Source organism: Lithobates pipiens, unplaced genomic scaffold (genome assembly GCF_037356315.1).
Source record: "Lithobates pipiens isolate NorthernLeopardFrog02 unplaced genomic scaffold, aLitPip1_a1.2 Scaffold_8, whole genome shotgun sequence".
NCBI classification, from domain to species: Eukaryota; Metazoa; Chordata; class Amphibia; order Anura; family Ranidae; genus Lithobates; species Lithobates pipiens.
This window is the reverse complement of record NW_027507903.1, coordinates 54,301,422-54,316,598: the sequence shown is the minus strand read 5'-3', so window position 1 is coordinate 54,316,598 and position 15,177 is coordinate 54,301,422. Positions and strand designations below refer to the sequence as shown.

Genomic DNA, 15,177 nt, shown 5'->3' with positions numbered 1-15,177 from the left:
GCGATTTTTTTACCAAAAAAGATGTAGAAGAATATATATTGGCCTAAGCTGATGAAGATTTTTTTTTATTTTTTTTTAAATTGGGGGATATTTATTATAGCAAAAAGTGAAACTTTATTTTTTTTTCAAAATTTTCGCTCTTTTTTTACTTATAGCACAAAGAATAAAAAGCGCAGAGATGATCAAATACCACCAAAAGAAAGCGCTATTTATGTGAAAAAAATTATGCAAATTTTGTTTGGATACAGCATTGCATGACAGCACAATTGTAAATGAAAGTGACGCAGTGCCAAATTGTAAAAAGTGCTCTGGTCAGAAAGGGTGTAAAATCTTCCTGGGCTGAAGTGGTTAAAGGGGGGGGGGGTGATTCTTTTCTATACTCACTGTATATGTCAGCACACCTGCTTCAGAAACCTTATACTAGTGTTCCTAGAGAGATTTCCAATCAAATTGTTTAGGCATCATACACAGACGTAATTGACAAAAGGGAGTACTTCATACTCCATGAGTTCCAACTCCTACTTCACTGCAAGTTAAACCTGCCATAGATATACAGGTTCAGGATGCACATGTAATGCTACTGCTCTGTTACTTATGTAGCACAATCTGTGTACATAGTTAGTGTAGGTAAATTTAGTTAGGCTCCACTGTAGCCAGTAGGGCTGGGGTTAATCTCACCTATCCATCAGAATGCATGTGCCTCCACTGTGAGGACACCCATAAGTTAGTGTTAGGTACCACAGATATAGGGGTGCCTTGGCGGGGCTCTGTGGCTTACGCATGCATTTGCAAATGTGTGCAGACTAAACCCCTGTTTTAACGCATATTGTTAGACAGGTTAATTGGTTGTCTGCAGGCTGGTGGTAAGTAAAGCTTGGTTTTTTCCTCGGTTTATCCTTGGGTTTGTTTGTATCTATTAATTTGTTGTTAGTTAGCTGGCAGGTTCTGAGAACTGAGTCTCCATCACCTCCCGCTGGTTTCTGGAACCTTCCTTTAAGACTTCTGCCAAGCCTCTCCCATCCGCTGGAATTCCCTACCCCAAACTGTCAAACTATCTCCAAATCTATCCACTTTTAGGCGATCCCTGAAAACGTTTCTCTGAAGCCTGTCCTGCTTCCACCTAACAACCATACTTTCCCTGATTCCTCCTGCATTGAATTGTATTGTAATTGTACTGTCTGCCCTAACATTCTAAAGTGTAGCGCAAACTGTTGGAGCTATATAAATCCTGTATAATAATAAATAACAATATGTCCCGTGCACGGTAAGAAAAATGGAGGGGGAATCCCAATTAATAAAGCTTCCAGTCAAATTAAACTATCCAATATCACAGAACAACGGACAAATGAAGGTGTTCAAATATACAGCATATCCCTGTCTCTATCGTAAAAATACAAACCTTATGTAGCATACCCCACGCTTAGTTGGGTGATCAGAATGTTTTTTTTGTAAAGATAGGTTAGATGTAAGTAAATTTCCTAGGCTTGGTTGTTTTTTTCCTAGGCCTGGTTGTTTATTTGGGGATGGGAGTGTTAGTGTAGAATGGGGTGTGACCGCCTACAATTGGACTCAGGGATACCCCTCTGCTGGAAAGTGGGCAGGACTGGACAGAGAGGAAGGACTGAGGTCTGAGTGTCAGGAAACCCATGTGAGAGAATGGACCAATGGTTGGTTTCTGTGGTCACTGGGTGTCTCTCATATAAAAAGGAGGGTCCCATGCTCAACGGGGGCTGAAAGTACTAAGAAAGGAGAGGAGGAGGGCCGGAGGGCTGGGGGTTCAGAGACCCCGGAGCCTCCGGGCGGAGACCCCAGAGCTGGATAACCAGAGGAGTAGGAGTCCAGTGGACCCACAACTGGTCCCTGGAGGAACATCAACCATGAAGAGATTGAACAGAGACTGGGCGTCCCATGAGGGGATGTACCAGACATCAAAGGAGGAGAAAGTAGGAGTCAAGAGGATGGAAGAAACTGGGAATTGGCTTTCTATGAGTAACATGGACTGTTGATTGGGAGTGAGCAAAGGGAGTGCAACCCAGTAGTGCTATTACAAGAACACACTGTGCGTCCAAGGACTGCGGTGATATGCAAATTCCAGGACTTGATGGAGGGATGACAACAAGGGTCATGGAAATAGGCAGTGTGGCCTGTGACATTGTAGTCTAACTCAACGCATTATTCAGAGTGATGCTGGTCAGTCCATATTGGATGTGTTAAGTTCTAACCGAGCAAAAGTTAAGTCACCAGGAGTGAAGTGTAACGTGCCAATAACATAAAATAATGGGGCATCTCATATCATCAACTTCAGCATTTTTTGATTTACCCCAGAACAAAGCATTATCAATTTTAAAGTCGTCTGGTGTGTGAAACTGCATGGGACAGGAACATAACTGGGCTAACTGACAAAAAGGTAATGAACAACATTATAGCTCCCAAGGGAGTAGTGTGCTACACTTATATACACTAAAAGCAGGGATGTCTAACTCAATTTAATTGTGGGCTACACAGCAGTGTGTTCGCCCTCAAAGGGCCAGTTGTATCTGAGGCAGCCTATGTACAGAGTGCAGGGTTCAGGAGCGCATTAAACACAGAGTGCAGAGTTCAGGATTACACTACGTACAGAGTGTAGGGTTCATTGGCACCCTATGTACAGAGTGCAGGGTTCAGTGGTGCACTATGTGCAAAGTTCAGGAGTGTGCTATGCACAGAGTGCAGGGTTTAGGGTATGCACACTGTGAAACCCCAACTCCCCCTCCCCCCCAAAGCTTACCCACATCTCTCCTATATTGCCCAGCTCTAATACCTCCCTGTGTAGTCAGCTCTGCATCACTGTGCAGGGAGAACATGGAGATCCGTCCCTGCCATGCCTCACCATGAGTGGGGAATCCGTTAGTTACAAAAGCTGCTGAGAGCACAGTTGTCTCTTGTAACGCAAAGAAGGCTTCTTTTAACTAGTGACAGCGGGCAGCATGAGCAAAAGGTGAGAGCCATGTTCAGGCTGCAAAGTGAGGGCCAGATTCGGCTTGCAGGCCTTATGTTTGCCATATGTGCACAAAAGTATAGTAACCATAAAGAAAATTAAGGGGAAATTCTGAACATTTTTGTCCTGAAGGCAAAAAGTGCCTTCAATAGATGAAAATTCTATAGTATTATGACACCAGAACTACATTGGAGAGGATAGAAAAGCGGCAAGCGCATGCAGGCACTATGGAAATTCTTATGCCGTGTACACACAACCGGACTTTTTGACAGCAAAGGTCCGGCATAACGAGTCCGTCTGACAATTCGATTGTGTGTGGGCTCCATCGGACCTTTGCTTAGCAAAAATCCAGTGGACTTCATTAATAGAACATGTTTTAAATTTTCCTGCCGGAACTCCGCCGGACCAGGAAATCCATTTGTGTGTATGCTAGCCTGACGGACAAAAACTGACGCTAGCGCTGCTATTTGCTACTCAATATGAACTTCCTAATTCTAGTCCGGTCGTAAGTCATCAAGTTCGAATCCATCAGACTTTGGTGTGATTGTGTGTGTCCAAGTCCGTTCATTCATAAAGTACGCCGGAACTCCACCGAAAGTTCGTCGGAAGGACTCTCGGACCTAGTCCGTCAAAAAGTCTGGTCGTGTGTACGTGGCATTAGAAGGAATTCTGAAAAGATCACTTCTAGGAAAGTTGTCTTTCAGGGTTCATTATTTCTTCAGAAAATCGCATCCAAAGGTTTTTCTGCTTTGGAAAGAATTCTCTTTTAGTCTGTGTTTTATTGTCCCAAAGGATTGCCTGGATGATCTATGCAACTCCTATTTGGCGTAAACAAGAAACCTAATGTTAAAAGAAAACCAAACAATCCATTCCATCAAACAACCTCATCCCCTCCAGAACAGTGGGGAATAGTGGCAACATCCTGACTTTGGATGGCTAGGCAATTATTATGGGGCTGACTGTACCAGCAAATTCTATGTAAGACATCCAAGAATTAATTCATAAGCTAATGTTCTTCAGTTTATTTGGATTATGCAAACAATATTGGCTCCTTAAAAAGTATAACAGGATGACTGAAGGAATAAAAGTATAATTTTAGAGTAGGCTGGCTGAAAGACTATTCTATAAACAGAAAATGTTTAAAATAACAAAAACTAATGCTTGAAATTGGTTGATGGGCAAAACCTTTTTGGAGCAATATAGCCAGTTATCAGGACTAAAAATGTACATTTTCCATTAGTTAATATTTAGTTTAATCAAATTTAGAAAAAATCTTTTTTTCTAAACCAAAAACAACTTGTTTTATGAATTGCAGCTGACCAATCCTTAGATGTAGTGGCTGCATTGGTTTTCTTTTTTTTCATGCTCTTGGCCTTCTTCCTATCACCTGGTGATCCTATGTGGCAACACCCATTTAATGTACTGTAGCTATGGAGGAGCAGCCTTGTCACCTAAAACAGGACTATGGAATACCACCCCCCATCTCATTCCTATTAAATATGATGGAGATGTTCTGTAACCCACAGAGAAGTTGATCAATAAGGTAGGCAGATACTTGGAAAGAGCATGTGGGTAGGTGCAGCATGGTGGAGCAACAGAAAACAGAACTCTATTGAAATTGAAATCCAATAATGAACAGCAATCCTGATGGGAAGACAACCTGACCGGGAACACTCTCAGAATATACAGTGCTGAGCAGTAGCAGTATGTTTCAGATGTGCTGACAGCGTCTATCGTGCGGGGGGGGGGAGGGGCAGAGTGTGGCCTGGCTGGTCCGTATCCAAGTGGGGAGGCTTCCAGGAAGGATAGCGTGTCCCCGCACTTTCCCTATTTATCTAGAACCTCTCCCTGACACTAAGCACTGTCCAATACAGAGAAGTGACCTGTCCCTACTCTAGCCACATGGGAAATATGCGTCAAACCTGGGAGCCAGGATCTTACATAGACTCTGCCTGACCCAAGATGGCTGCCAAAGCCATATGGGACACCAGCATCCAATTGGATGCTGCCTCTTTGTGACCGAGGAGATCATAGAGAAACTAGGTTCCTCTTAATTTCCTCCTCCACTAGCACTGCTGCTGCAGATGGCAGATGAGTGCCACCCGCCATAGAGAAAATAAACTGCACCTGCCTACAAGCATGTTTACTTTGCAAGAGGATTTTCACTTAAATGTGGGGAACCTGTGCTGACTTCAATCTTCAAAAAAGCTGTCAGTAAGGTTACTGCGCTCTAAATCTAAATGCAGCCTGTAAAATATTTGGGTATGAGTGTACAGAAAAATATCAGGATTGCATTTTAGACATCAATGTCTATCATGATGGACCCTGCCTTCTTTACATATTCAATGGAATTCTGAATTTGGTCTATGAACTGACACATGGCTGAGGACCCCAACTTTGTGCAATATTGCACAAGTTTAAAATATAACTAAAGAAAACTAGTTTTGGATGGAGTGGAGAGGGATTAGAACACCTGTCTGTTTTTGTTGCTGTCTGTGACCACATTAGGCAGATTCACCCTCTCTATTTGTCTTGATTACCATTATCTTCGAAAGTGATAGTAAAAGAAAATCCCAAAAACGTAATAAAGGGGAAATCTTCCAATGGTGACCTGGGGGCCCCAAGGGATTCCCTTCATTTGTAGGGATTTCCTCTCACTTCCTGGTTTAGCTATGGCACAGGAAGTAAGAGAAATCTCTCCAATAGAACATAGATGGTAAAAAAGGAGATTTCCCTTATCTTATCCAAAATGAAAACGTTTCCATTGTTACATACAGGGGCGGACTGACCATTCGGGCACTCGGGCACGGACCGAGGGCCCCATGCCACTAGGGGGCCCCGTCAGGGTGGCCATCCTCAGTAAAACCAGGGACAGTATGGAAAAATCTGCCCAGTTCAGAGCCTGCAACAAGTGGATTTTTTTTTCGAATTTAATGGCCTTTTCCTGCCAGCTGCCCGCCACACCAAGCACTAAGGTGCAAAGTTGTGTGTAAGGGGACACTGATAGAAGGTGACACATTGGGAGGGCTCTGCCATAAGGTAGGACTCTGTGGACTGGGATGTATAGGGAGAATGTTGGGACTTTGGTGTAAGGGAGGACTGTGATGTGACCGTGGCACTCATCCTGACTGCTGTACTCTATATGTTGTTTTGTTTGTTACTTTCTCCTGGCATGGCAGCCACCTGCAAGCCTGGGGGCCCCATAATATTCTATTGCCCGGGGGCCCCATGAGTTGTCAGTCCACCCCTGGTTATATAGTTACATAGTTAGTCAGGTTGAAAAAAGACACAAGTCCATCCAGTTCAACCACCAAAAAAAAAAAAAAAATACCATTATTTTTACGAGTACCAATATTTTTTTAACCACTTTAAAGCGGTAGTAAACCCAGTTTCAAAAAACACTTACATTCCCGGCATGCTGGAAATGCTAATTTTTCACATTGGTTGTTCTCTCAACCAAACTTTCAAACCATCCAATGGCTGGTTTCATAACTGATCACATGTGCAGCATTATGGCAGTTGAAGAATCATTAGAGGCCAAGATGGCAGCTTCCTTGACTGAAAACAATAGAAGGGTTTACTTCCACTTTAAGAACCGAGCCTCTTTCTGAGATTTGGTGTTTACAGTTAAAAAAAGTTAAAAACAGTTTTTTTTTGCTAGAAAATTACATATATATTTTTTCTAACACCCTAGAGAATAAAATGACGGTCGTTGCAATACATTCTGTCACACCGTATTTGCGCAGCGGTCTTACAAGCACACTTTTTTGGGGAAAAAAAAACTTTTTTGAATTAAAAAATAATATAACAGTAACGTTAGCCCAATTTTTTATATTGTGAAAGATAATGTTACGCCAAGTAAATTGATACCCAACATGTCACGCTTCAAAATTGTGCCGTGGAATGGTGACAAACTTTTACCCTTAAAAATCTCCATAGGCGATGTTTAAAAAATTCTACAGGTTGCATGTTTTGAGTTACAGAGGAGGTCTAAGGCTAGAATTATTGCTCTCACTCTAATGATCATGGTAATACCTCACATGTATGGTTTGAGTACCGTTTTCATATGCGAGCGCTGCTCACATATGCATTCGCTTCTGCAGGTGAGCTCGAAGGGACGGGGCACATTTAAAATTTCTTTAAAATTTTTAAAAGTTTTTTTCTTATTTATTTTACCTTTTATTTTTACACTGTTCATTTAAAAAAAATGGTGTCACTTATATTCCTATTACAAAGAATGGAACATAACGTAATAGAAAAAAAAGCATGACAGAACCTCTTAAATATGAGATCTGGGGACAGGTGTCCAATCATAGCAAAGGATGGGAAGAGAGGACGGGAGAAGACATCGAGGAGCTGTCCCACTGAGTCAGGTAAGTGCAGCCAGCGGGGGGGGCACACTGGCAACATTTGACATGGCACAGTGGCTGCGTTTGATGGGGCACAGTGGGAGCAATTGATGGGCACAGTGGGAGCAATTGATGGGCACAGTGGTGGCAATTGATGGGCACAGTGGCTACATTTTATGGGACACAGTGGCTGCATTTGATGGCACAGTGGCTGTGTTTGATGGCACAGTGGTGGAAATTGATGGGCACAGTGGTTGCATTTTATGGTACAGTGGCGGCATTTGATGGGTGCAGTGGCTACGTTTGATGCCACAATGGCGGAAATTGATGGGCACAGTGGCTGCATTTGATGCGCACAGTGGCGGCAATTGATAAGCACAGTGGCTGCGTTTGATGGGTACAGTGGCTGCGACTGATGGATACAGTGGCTGCGATTGATGGTACAGTGAGGCTGCAATTGATGGGCACAGTGGCGGCAATTGTTGGGCACAGTGAGAGCAATTGATGGGCACAGTGGCTGCATTTTATGGGGCACAGTGGCTGTGTTTGATGGCACAGTGGCGGCATTTGATGAGCACAGTGGCTGCATTTTATGTGGCACAGTGGCTGCATTTGATGGCACAGTGGTGGCATTTGATGGGCTCAGTGGTTGCGCTTGATGGGCACAGTGGCGGCAATTGATGGGTACAGTGGCTGCGTTTGATGGGCACAAGGGCTGTGATTGATGGGTACAGTGAGACTGCAATTTATGTTATTTTTTTCAGAACTTTTTAGTTTGTTTGCACCCTCCAAAAATTTTGAGCACCAGCTGCCACTGATTTGCACGAGTACCGATATCGGCACTGATACCGATATCAGTGCAACCCTATCAAGAACTGTTCCTAACCAGTATATGGCAAAAATATATATGGAGAAAATACAATATAAAAGTTGAATTCATTACTTCACTACTATCAGTTGCTATAAGATGACCCCTCTATATTCCCTCTTCTGACCCCTCTATATTCCTAGGCGAAAGCTTAGCAGGAAATGCACCTTCATTTTTTCAGCTATGGAATTACAGAATTTGAAGAATTAAAGTTAAATAGCCTGCATATACATTTTAGGAAATATATATTATAATTATTTATTTATTTTTAAAGAAAAAGGTTCAATTGATTCATTACATTCTCTGCCTTTCAGATGTGCATTTGGAAGCTGAAAGTTGATTTTTTTCAATGAAGATTGAATTTTCCGTTAGAACCAGTGGCGATCCATCCATTATGGGCACCGGAGCGCTGCCCCTCTATCCGTGGCCCCTATTCTGACAGAACACTGCCACCCCCTATTCATGCATCCTGCCCCTTTCAGGACGCCGGACGCGTGAATTACAGCGGCGGGGGTGTTTTTTTGAAGCATGATGAATATTAACTATTGAAACACTGATCCTAAATCCGGGCCAATCAGAAGCAGGTCTGAAATCCATTTTCTGATTGGCTAAAAAGAGAAGAGTCCCGATTGGCCACTGAGAAAGGAGGAAACAGAAGCCTCCACAATGACCGTGGAGAGCAGGGGAAGAAAAAGCCGTCACAGCCACAGAGCAAGGGAAGCCCAGGAGAAGCACTGCCCACCATAGATGGGTAAGTGCACCAGACCCACCCGACCGACCAGGGAGGTGTGTTACTGTTTGCCGCCCCCCCGCCCCCAAATAAATATTACCACCGGTCGCCACTGGTTAGAACCTTTTATACATAAGGCCCAATGTGCCATGCATGTCATGTGGTGGTGTAGTCACAGCACAAAGCTCTAAATTAGCTGCATTAACACTGTAATCTATGAGGATGGCTGAGGATATATGGATGTTTCATGGCCGATTAACCTCCCTGGCGGTACCATTATTTCGGATTTTAGGTGCTAAAAGCGGTACCATTATTTTGCATGAAAATTTGGCGTTTTATATTGTAGTCCTGTAATTCTTAGGAATAACTCTCTTAAATCTGTCCAAACCAGAGTCTAGCAGACATCCCAGGTATGATAAAGTTTGAAAAATTAAATCATAAATTATAATATAATAAATAATTATAAATAATTGTACCAAATAATAATATAACAATAATAAAAATTATTCAATAATGTAATCTAATCAAAAACACTGAAATTTGCCGAGTTGCAGAATTGTCACTGTCATTACTTTTCAGTATTTGATGACGGATCTCCCCACAAATCACTATCGCTCAATTCTGCGAGTCATTCTAATTTATTATCGCTGTTTTCTAGCTGGTCTAAAATCATTTTTGATGTACAGTGACAGTTTTGGTTGCTATGGACAATCTCCAGTTTCCAGGCATAAAGAACAGTTTTTACAATATAAAACTGCATGCAGGACACTGGGCAGACCACTAGGGACAAAGGGGATGTGAAATATTTACATACAGCAATGTAATCTGTAAGATTACATTATACTGTATGTATACTGTTTATTTCACTTTTTGAATTTGGCGCCGATCTCCGTGCCCGTGCGTCGCAACTCTCGCAGGGCACGGAGATCGCCGATGTGATAGATCGAGCGAGGCACGGCTCGCTCGTACAGCGGGGAGACATCGCTGGATTCGAAGGAGAAGGTAAGGAAACCTCCTCCTGGATCCAGCGACGCTGTCCCGAGTCTGACTCGGGGATACCGCTTTTGGTATAAAAAATCCACCCCGAGTCAGACTCGGGAATACCGTCAGGGGGGTTAAAAGCTCCTATGTTTTTTCAGTCATGAATAAAAAAGGGGATCTCTAGGATGGGATATGCAACATACTTTATTTATTAAAATATCTAGAGTTAGAACTGCTTTGCTATAAAGCTACATTTTTTGTTTCACTTTCAGTCTTGCATTAGAAAATGAGAGACTTGATAAATGATGCTACCATTTTTTTTTGTAAGTAAAGAGAGAGGACTTTTTTTAGGCACCCAGGAAAGACACAAGAAAAATAATAAAAAAATATTATTTACGAACTTTATTACAGAAACCATAAAATGAAGTTTTGCAATGTTTGATCATGTAATGTTGGGTTAGAAATGGACCGTCCATCTCTGGCCCAACATTTCATGATCAGCCATTGCACAATTTTTAATTATTTTTAGGGTTTTTGTAATAAAGTTTGTAAAAAATCTTTTATACCGTATCTATAATTCTTGTGTCTTTCTTAGGTGCCTAAAAAGTCTGTATTTACTCCAAAAAATGTTTATATGATTCATTTGGACATGGCACCATTGAATCAGATCATGTTGTTTTTCTGTCTCATTGATAAATAATGCCTTCAATTCCATGACACTTGATTTAAAACAAAGACAGTTCCCTTTGCTTTGGTCCTTACTTCCAGATAAACTCCATTGCCAATAACATTTCAGAATTCCATGAGAGACAATTTCAGAACAAGTCATGTGACACAATTGATATCATCATTTTCTATGCTTTATTCAAATACATGGCAGACACCCGTACTGGTCATAAACAGGGCTGGATCAACCGTTAAAGTGGTTGCAAACTCAGATATTAAGTATGAACCAAGCTATAGTGTGTAAGCCCCTGTACACACGGTCGGAGATTTCCACAACCAAATCCGTCGGATTTTGCCCGTCGGATCTTGTCCGAAACTGTTGCATACACACGGTCGGGCCAAGTTGGCGAAAAATCCGATCTTTCAGAACGTGATGACGTAATTTCGTTACAATGGGACTACGTTCAGGCTAGTAGCCAATAGCTTTGAAGTAGGAATAAGCTCTGCATGCGTGGCACTTGGCTTGATCAAAATTCTCTATACATGATCGGAATATGTCCGACCGGCCCAGTTGGTCGGGAAATATTTCCAACATGTTGGAAAATTGGGTCCGACGGAGATTCGGACGGAATCAATCCGATGCATACCACACACAGTCGGATTATCTGACGACACGGTCCGATAAGACGCATTCCGACAGATTATCCGACCGTGTGTACAAGGGCTAAGTGTCTCAGTTAAGAGTACTTTCTGTCTGCTTCTTCTTTACTATCAGCATGAGTCACTTCTAACAACTTTTCCTGACACCAAGAGAAAAATGGTGACATGGGAGAGAGCTCCAGCAGATTGACAGCCTCAGCTCTGTTCCTCTGTGCTGTGCGAAGGGGGGGGGGGTGTACCTTCTCTCCAATCAGCTCTCAGAGCTCTCCTCATTGAGCTCTGCAGAGTGGTGTAATTTCAACTTTCTGGGCCCCTTTTTTTTAACTCTCATGCCCCGTACACACGACCGGACTTTCCGGCAGAAAAGGTCCAATGGTCTTCCTCGACAGAATTACGACTTCTGAATGAACGGACTTGCCCACACACGAATGGACTAAGCTCGTTTGAAAGTCTGTTTGTTTTGAACGTGATGACGTACGACGGGAATAGAAAAGGAAGTTCAATAGCCAGTAGCCAATAGCTGCCCTTGCGTAGTATTTGGTCCGTCGGAACAGCATACAGAATGATGAACGGTTTTCCCGACAGGAATTGAGTCCATCGGACAGATTTGAAACATGTTCTATTTCTAGGTCCATCTGAATTTTTTTTCGAAAAACGATCGGATTATCCCACACACGATCGGAATATCCGACGGAATGATTCCGCTGGAAAGACTGGTTGTGTGTACGCAGCATTAGACAAGCTATATAAATTCAGCACTTTAAATGGATGTGGAGAAGAAAGGTGTGAGAGGCAGGTACAATTTATGTAGAAGGATTTGACTAATCTCTGTGTATCACCTGAGGCCAGTCACTTTACTGGGCATATGTGAGGGTTTACAACCACTTTAAGCAAAATAAGCACATGCTTAGGGCACTAAGGAAAGAGGGCACCACTGAAATTGTTCTCCTCGCTATCATGCATCCAAAGTATTGGTCTCTAAACTGTAGCCCATGGGCTGGATGCTGGCCTTAGCTTGCCTTTATCAGGCCTTTGGGGCACTATTCTTTCCACTGATACGAGGAACTATTCCTCCCAATGACATCAATGATGGGGCACTATTTCTTCCACTGCCAGCAATGATGGGGAGCTTTTTCTTCCACTGACACCCACAATGGGGTACTTTTCTTCTGCTAACATCAACGATGGGACACTATTTCTTTGACTGACATCCAATGAGGCAATATTTTTTCCACTGAGACCAATGATTGGGCTCTTCTCCACTGACACCATCGATGGATTATACCTCCCATTGACACCAGGAATGGGGCACTATTCCTCCTATTAACACTAATTATGGGGCACTATTTCTTATACTGGCACCAAAGATGGGGCACTATTCCTACCACTGATGACAACAATTGCCACTATTCCTCCTCCTGCAGGCACGTAGTGCAGGCATGTAATTTTCTTACTCTCATTAACAATCAAGCCAGAGGCATTATTAACTTCCACTGACGCTGGGGCATTTTCTACTCCAACTATCCCCCCCTTAATTCTGAAGGACAGAAAATAAGGTCCTTTGTTTAGAACATTTGAAGACCCCTGCTCTAAAGCATAAGTGCACTTTAAAACAAAGTGCAATAATCCTTTTTGCCCCAAGTTAACTGATCCCATCCTCCCCCTCCACAGATGTAAAGTTAGTGAAATCCAATTACTACAGCATAGATCAGGGGTAGGCAACCTCGGCCCTCCAGCTGTGGTGAAACTACAAGTCCCAGGAGACATTGCAAGACCCTGACAATCACAGGTATGACTCCCAGAGGCAGAGGCATGATGAGATTTGTAGTTTCACCACAGCTGGAGTGCCGAGGTTGCCTACCCCTGGCATAGATTGTATTATCACATGCTGCACCCAAGTCCTATCTCTCCTGGCACACCACTGCATTAAAGCCCCATCAACTTATATGGGGCTGCAGTGTGCCTGCATGGCCAAGAGAGAATGTATAGAGCAGGGGTCTCAAACTGGTAGCCCTCCAGCTGTTCAGAAGCTACAAGTCCCATCATGCCACTGCCTGTGGGAGTCATGCTTGGAACTGTCATTGCCGTGCAATGCCTCATGGGACTTGTAGTTTTGTAACAGCTGGAGGGCCGCCAGTTTGAGACCCCTGGTATAGAGTGTGACAGCTGCCACTGTTTACACACAAGGGGGTGGATTTACTAAAGGCAGATAAACTGCACTTTGCAAGTGCAGTTGCTCTAGAGCAGTGATGATTGACAATCCCAGATGTTTTGGAACTACATTTCCCATGATGCTCACCTACACTGCTGAGTGCATGAGCATCATGGGAAATGTAGTTCTAAAACATCTGGGGTGCCAAGATCCACCATCACTGCTCTAGAGCCTAGTAAATGAGGTAAAGCTTCACTCTGCAAAGAATACCCAATAACATGCAAGGAAAATAAAGAAAGCATTTTTCATATGTGAACACACATAAAAAAATATATTTTGGGTAACCTATGCTTTAATCCAGCCCTGGCCATAACATCTAATGATATTCCAACTATTTAAAAATAAAAAAAGCATAGATTGATATGGTGTTCTACATTAATCATGAGCAACACAGAGGGGGTTATTTATGAAAGGCGAATCCACTTTGCACTACAAGTGCACTTGGAAGTGCAGTCACTCTAAATCTAAGGGGTAGATCTGAAATGAGTGGAAGCTCTGCTGATTTTATCATCCAATCATGTGCAAGCTAAAATACTGTTTTTTATTTTCCTTGCATGTCCCCCTCCGATCTACAGCGACTTTATTTCCAAGTGCACTTTCACTGCAATTTCAAGTGCACTTGCAGTGCAAAGTGGATTTGCCTTTAGTAAATAACCCCCAGAAAGTTGTAACTTCAGAAAAGCCGATGAATGAGACGTCTTCTGTTTTCCTAATGTGAGTGACATCACACTAATATATATTTCCAGGATCATTAGCATGTATTCAGTTCACATGTTTGTTAGAAATACATTATAGAGGTCATTTTTAATCTAAAGGCTTAGCGTTAAATGCGATCTTGACAGTAATAAAGATGATGATCTTGATCTTTGACAATAATTTCTTTCCTTATTACAAGTCCGATCATTGTTTCTATGCACGATTAACTGTTCAAAACAAACTTTAACGTAATTGTCAAACTATCTTCTTTGCAAAGCCACCAAATGTCTAAATACACGTTATCCAATGCTAAGTCACAGCCAGAGCCCCTTAGCCTATGCTAAATCTCTACTACCATGCCTACGTTTCTGCACTTACATAAAAGAGCTCTTTCTTTGGTTAGTCTTAATTAAAAATAACCCAGGACAAGCTGCGCTACTGTTAAATCAAAAACATCTGGAAAAGTTTTCCACTTTACAAGTCACTAAAAGTTTAGTTGAAAAAAAAAAAATAATCTTTTGACTTACCATTGCCAAGAATACAGAATATCTTCTTTACAGATTCATTAAGGCGAAGTGAGCGTCCTGATTGAGAATGAGCGACTGGTCCATGCTCCTGACGGCTGGTCCTGTGTGGATTTCCCTCCTCTGCAAGACTTTCATACGACTTCTTTTTTTTTTTTTTTCCTCCCTCTGCTCTTGCTCTGCAGTGACTGAGTGGCTTGCCAGTAAATCATAATTGCCTGAGTCTACGCATTTTAAATACCGCCCAGTGAGACAGATGTGCATAAAAGAGATGCTATTTCACTGAATAAAACCACTTTAGGCTTAACCTTTTTCTCCTGCACCGCAAGTCAACGACGAGGAACCTCAGACTTTTCCTTTTGCCAAGCCGGGCCAGTCAGACCGAAAACCAGATTGCTGCAAGTCGACGGCAAATTAGTGGTGGGCTACACACACCTCGTGCCGCCGGAGGTGAAAGAGTTAAATCACTGCGGCCCTCAGCTCCACTTTCTTTTTTTTGGTTGTTCAGGGTGTT

At 42.6% G+C, this 15,177-nt stretch overlaps 1 protein-coding gene across 1 annotated transcript in view; it reads right to left on the bottom strand.

The window, feature by feature from the left end:
• IL16 (interleukin 16) overlaps nucleotides 1–14,932 on the bottom strand; it is a 208,973-nt gene extending 194,041 nt beyond the window's left edge. The window contains exon 1 of the mRNA XM_077472002.1: nucleotides 14,667–14,932. The gene's annotated coding sequence lies outside the window, so the exon portion shown is untranslated. The remainder of the gene's footprint in view (nucleotides 1–14,666) is intronic.
• Nucleotides 14,933–15,177: the final 245 nt, after the last annotated feature.